The sequence below is a fragment of the Panthera pardus genome, unplaced genomic scaffold, assembly GCF_024362965.1.
Source record: "Panthera pardus isolate Hobbes unplaced genomic scaffold, ASM2436296v1 HiC_scaffold_210, whole genome shotgun sequence".
Taxonomy (NCBI): Eukaryota; Metazoa; Chordata; class Mammalia; order Carnivora; family Felidae; genus Panthera; species Panthera pardus.
Window position 1 is genome coordinate 36,900 of NW_026526778.1, and position 6,000 is coordinate 42,899.

Consider the following 6,000-nt stretch of genomic DNA (forward strand, 5'->3'; position numbering starts at 1 on the left):
GTCACTTCATGGACAATGGAAAATTATACCTTCCTTTCCTTCATAATGACATTAAATAAAACCTAAAGGCCAAATGTCCTTTCCTTACAGTGAGTGTGAAATATCTACTAAAGTGTGATGTGAAACATTGGATATACTTTTACCGCTTTCCCACATATTTTTTTTTTTTTTTTTGAATGCAAACTTTTTCTTTTAGAATTAACCTTAGGTCTGTTTCATAGCCCACATTCTCTGTGGTAAGACATGAATAAATGATTTAAACACAACAGTCAGGTAGAAAAACAGTAAGAAAACATTGGCATTGGAATTGTCCCCAGGAAGAGAGCTTGACCTTGGGTGAGAGGATTCTCCTCAGAGGAGCCCAATTCCGGATAGGACCACACCCGTGTGCGTCTACCTCTCAGATTGCTTTACCTACAGCGTCCTGAGTAACGTCTTCTGTCCTGAAGGGGAGATCTAGATGGTTCAGTACAACATTTGTGGCAGGTAGCAAGCCTATCCTTCCGTCACCATTTAATCAACACTTAGTGTGTCTACATTTTCCTGAATTTTATGGTTAACTGTTGAAGGTGAATAAAGCTGTTTCCTCAAGAATCTGAAAATCTAGTAGGAAAAACCCAATGAGAAAACATAATGGCCTGTAATGTAATGAGCGTCATTGTCTGTATTTATCCGCATATCATATAGATTTACTACTTGTGAAAGTAATGTGGTCTGAATTCCCTTTGATATTTCATCTTTTATAGATTATCATCACAAGGACCGGATTGTCCCATGAAATAGGGGGAGGTTGCTGTACTTGGCAATTTTATTAACTGCATTTGGGGAAAAATATGCACAGAATCTTGCTGGCTTTCTGATTTAGACAGAGAAATAACTGACGGTGTAACTGAACTGAGTTTGCTCTTCAGTGAGTCGCAGGGAAAGACTACACCAAGTGGAGGTGTCTCATAGAGGAAACTTTATTTGCAGCAAAGGAGATCACAGGGACTTACCTTCCAAAAGGGTGACTCCCCATGTAGGAGTCAGTGGGTTTCTTTTGTTTAGAGTTAAGATGAATATTCAAACAGGGGAGTTGTGTCATCAGCCATATGAAGGCAGGCATAAGATTGCCCAGGGGTACAGAGAGAACAGGCCTATACATGCATTCTATGTTGTGTTAATGAAGCTTGTGTTCCTTTTTGGGGGGAGCTTTTTAACGTTATAACGAGGCAGAAGTAACTGTGGACAGACACCCTGTGGTCTATCTACACTGTGCAGGTGTGAGTTGGTGGTCAGGCTCAAACTGGTTTAGGCCAGAGCTCTGGTTGTTTGCCTCTAAAAGCTGAGGTTAACAGTCCCATAAGAAGGGGGTCAGTGGGCAGCTTACTGGTGACACTTTTAACCTCATTGACTCTATGGCTCATGGTGGTAGGTGAGGGTGGAGGTTAGGAGGTAGGCAAGCGAAACAGTATTTATTCCAAAATGACATCTTTTGTAAAACATATGCCCCATAGTTTTATGTGCTCAGGAGCAACAGATTTTATTAAGGAAAGCATCTCAAAATTCCTCTTGTGTTAACTTCTTCATTTATACATTCCTAAACTATCTCTAAAGCATTTGCTTTATAGATATATTGCTGTATTTTATTGAGCCTCATAGAAAGACAATGTAAATTAGAAGAGAGATAATTATACATTTTATGACCTCTTAGAGTTTTAGACATCACTAATAGATAATATAGTGGATTTTTTTCGTGTGTTTTCCACAAAATTGAAAGTATTCTTTTCATTCCAGAGAGGTTTTCCAGATGGATTGGAGGATGTGTAAGATACGGTCACATAGTGAAACACATTGGTGGAGATTTCAAGTAAATGTGATAGCATTTCTTAAGTTTACGGTGAAAATAAGGCTAAAATTCTTCCTATTTTTATTCAGTTGTACTATAATTTCACATTTCGTATATCCTAAGCAATTACAGAACACTGGCAAATGAGTCTTGCATCAAAAGGGGATGCAACTCATTGGAAAGAAGCAGTAATTTCAATTCATTTGTTCCGTTTTTCTCAGCATTAAATAGTACCTTTTAAGCATCCTATTGAGGTTAGAGTAGGAATACCAGATAAAACGCAGGAGGTCCCGTTACATTTGTATTTTCAGATAAACAATGAAAATTTTTATAGTGTAAATATTCCTCTGAAAATTTTTTTATTTATCTGAAATTAAAGTATTCTGTATTTTTATTTGCTAAATTCAAAAACCCTATAGTGACACTATACTACAGAGATTAAGGGGAAACGTTACAACCTTTGCCCTTAAGAGGTGTATTTACAACATAGTCACATATGACAAGTGTTATATAAAGATATGTGGGAAATTATCGTCTTTGTCCTCTCCTGGTTTATAATTCAGAATATTTACTGATGAAAAAGAACTTTAAAATATTATATATAGAAAATTCCTTTTGGGGCATGTAGGTGGCTCAGTTCGTTAAGCATCTGACTCTTGATTCTGTCCCAGGTCATGATCTCACAGTTCCTGAGATCGATCCCTGCCTAAGGCTCTGTGCTCACGGCTCAGAGCCTGCTTGGCATTCTCTGTCTTCCTGTCTCACTGCCATTCCCCTGCTCACTTGGGCATACTCTTTCTCTCAAAATAAATAAATAAACTTAAAAAAAAGAAAATTCCTTTAACATCTAGTAGATATTGCAAAAACAAACAAACAAAGAAATCTTACCTTAATATTATGTTACTAGCATTTTGTTCTGTGAAGAATAATGAAATGGTGTAATTCCAATGTCAAGACAAGTTTTGCTGAAAGAGTTGCTCTGATTACTAAAGTTAGCCAGCAAATACATCACAATAAAAAAAAAATAGGATATCTAGTCATCCTAGAAACTTTTAAGAGAAATAATTCATAATTATTCAAATTCAGAGTTCACTGTAGGTCTGGCTGGAACAAAAATTAATTTAAAGTTAAGTGGCTTCAGAAGGACCACATATGCTTAACTTCAAGAGTATGTTAAGGATCATTTATTCTTTTTTTGGCAAGTTTTTATTTAAATTCAAGTTAGTTAATATACAGTGTAGTATTGGTTTAAGGAGTAGAATTTAATGATTCATCACTTACATATAGCACCCAGTGCTCATCCCAACAAGTGCCCTCCTTAATACCCATCACTCATTTAGCCCAACCCTTACCCACCACCCCTCCAGCAACCCTTAGTTTGTTCTCTATATTTAAGAGTCTCTCATGGTTTGCCTCCCTCTCTTTTTATCTTTTTGTTTGTTTGTTTGTTTGTTTGTTTGTTTGTTTTTAGGTGCAGGGCAGTGGAGCAATGGATAATGTATCTGACTATGGATCAGAAGGATTATTCATTCTAATTTATTATATTCTAGATGGAGAAGCGTGCTAAATGGTAATTGACTAAAACACTGATATTTCAAAGCTACAAAACTTGGACGAGAATTTAACTATGTTGACTCCAGTACCTATTTTAGGACTCTATTCAAAGTTTTTTCTATTATATTATACATTTTTCAATTCAGTTCAATTTGGTCAGGTATACCTTAGATTTTCAATCAGAAGGTGAAGCAATTGTACTGTACGATTTAGGACTGCGTATAATTAGAACAAATGGGTTCTTACAGATGACATCCTTAACTGAATTTAGGTAGCAATTATTAAATATGAAAAGGTAAACAGGGAATAAAAACAAATTTGTTATCCATCTATGATTTTGGAATGAAAAGAGAAAAAAATGTACTAACAGAAGAAAAATTGGATAATGATGCCTGTGCTGAGATGAAAATGAAGGATGATGAAGAAATGATATACTGATTTGTATTTTATTTAACAATTTAAATAGTTTTGTTGTTATATGTTCTTACAAATGTAGAGCATGTTTCTTATAGAAAATTAAAAAAAAAATGATTAGACTGCAGAGAAAATAAGCGCCAGGCATGATCTACTGCCTAGTGGCATCTACTATCAACATTTTCAAGTATATTCCTCCATTCCTTTCTATCCTTGTATGCTTTTGTTTCCCATCTTTTATTTTCAGCTTTATCGAAACAATCGTTGGGGGGGGGGCGTGAAAACATTTAAGTCCCATCTTTGCAAATTTCAATTATATAGTACACTGTTATCAACTATAGCCTCTGTATTACCAGATTAGTTCCTCCGACCTTATTCGTCTTATAGCTGAAAGTTTGTATCCTTTTAACAAGCTCTCCCTGTTTCCTCTACCCCCCAACCCTTGACAACCCATCTTCTACTTTCTGTTTTTATGTGTTTGATCTTCTTTTTTAGATTCTACATAAATGATGCCATGCAGTATTTGTCTTTGTCTGTCTGGCTTACTTCACTTAGCACAATGCCCCCATGGCCCCTCCATGTTGTGGCAAATGGCAGGATTTCTTTCTTTCTCATGGTTGAATAATATTTGTGCATGTGTGTATGTGTGTGTATCAAATCTTCTTTATCCATTTGTTGGCAGACACTGAGGGTGTTTCCATATCTTGGCTGTTGTTAATAATGCTGCAATGAACATGGGGAGGGCAGGTGTCTCTTTGAGATCTTGTTTTCGTTTCCTTTGGATATATCTCTAGAAGTGGAATTGCTTGATCATAGGATAGTTCTATTAATTATTATATATTTAATTATATATCAATATCAACAATATATCTATTATTATTTATTATTTATATATTATGTAATAATTATTAATTATATACAGAGAGAGAGAGAGAGAGAGAGGCAGAGAGAGAGAGAGATACTTAAGGCAGTTCCATGCTCTGCATGAAGCTTGATGCAGGTCATGATTTCATGACCCTAGGATCATGACCTAGTCCCACTTGCCTATGATCACCGGTGTAAATCATTATTTATGCTCCTATGAATTAAATAAGTATATTTACGTATATTATTTCTTCTTTTTTTTTTTCATCCTCTCCTTTCTTCCTCTTGTTGCTCATTTTTCTTCCACTTTTCCTTTTCCTATGCCATGTAACTGCCCCGTAGTCTGCAACTTGATTTTTGTTTTTAAACAACAGAACATGTAGAACCTTCTTCTGGTTTATTCTTTAAAGAATTCTTTCTTTTATTAAAAAAAATTAATGTTTATCTATTTTTGAGAGAGAGAGAGACAGACAGACAGATTATAAGCAGGGGTGGGGCAGAGAGAGAGAGAGGGAGACACAGAATCTGAAGCAGGCTCCAGGCTCTAGCTGTCAGCGCAGAGCCTGACGCGGGGCTTGAACTCATGAACCCCGAGATCATGACCTGACCTAAAGTCAGATACTTAACTGGTTGAGTCACCCAGGTGCCCCAAGAATACTTTCTTAAAAATTCATGGTTATAGGGGCATCTGGGTGGCTCAGTCTGTTAAGCGTCCAACTTCAGCTCAGGTCATGATCTCACAGTCCAGGAGTTCGAGCCCCACGTCGGGTTCTGTGCTAACAGCTTAGAGCCTGGAGCCTGCTTCAGATTCTGTGTCTCCCTCCCTTTCTGCCCCTCTCCTGCTCATGCTCTGTCTCTCTCTGTCTCAAAAATAAATAAAAACATTAAAAAAATTTAAAAAAATGCATGGTTATATAACTACTCATGTGGAGAGGTGATTAATCATATCAAAAGGCTATAGTATAGTCAACTTTATTTCGTTCTAAATAGAATGAATATGGGGCGCCTGGGTGGCTCAGTCGGTTAAGCGGCTGACTTTGGCTCAGGTCATGATCTCGCGGTCTGTGAGTTCGAGCCCCGCGTCGGGCTCTGTGCTGACAGCTCAGAGCCTGGAGCCTGTTTCAGATTCTGTGTCTCCCTCTTTCTGACCCTCCCCTGTTCATGCTCTGTCTCTCCCTGTCTCAAAAATAAATAAAACGTTAAAAAAAAAATTAAAAAAAAATAAATAGAACGAATAGATCCATGAATGGAATATTATATATGCCCACATGATATTTTTCATATTTGCTTATTATAAGTGATATTCAAACATTAATGATTAATACTTTCTCTTTTTTCCC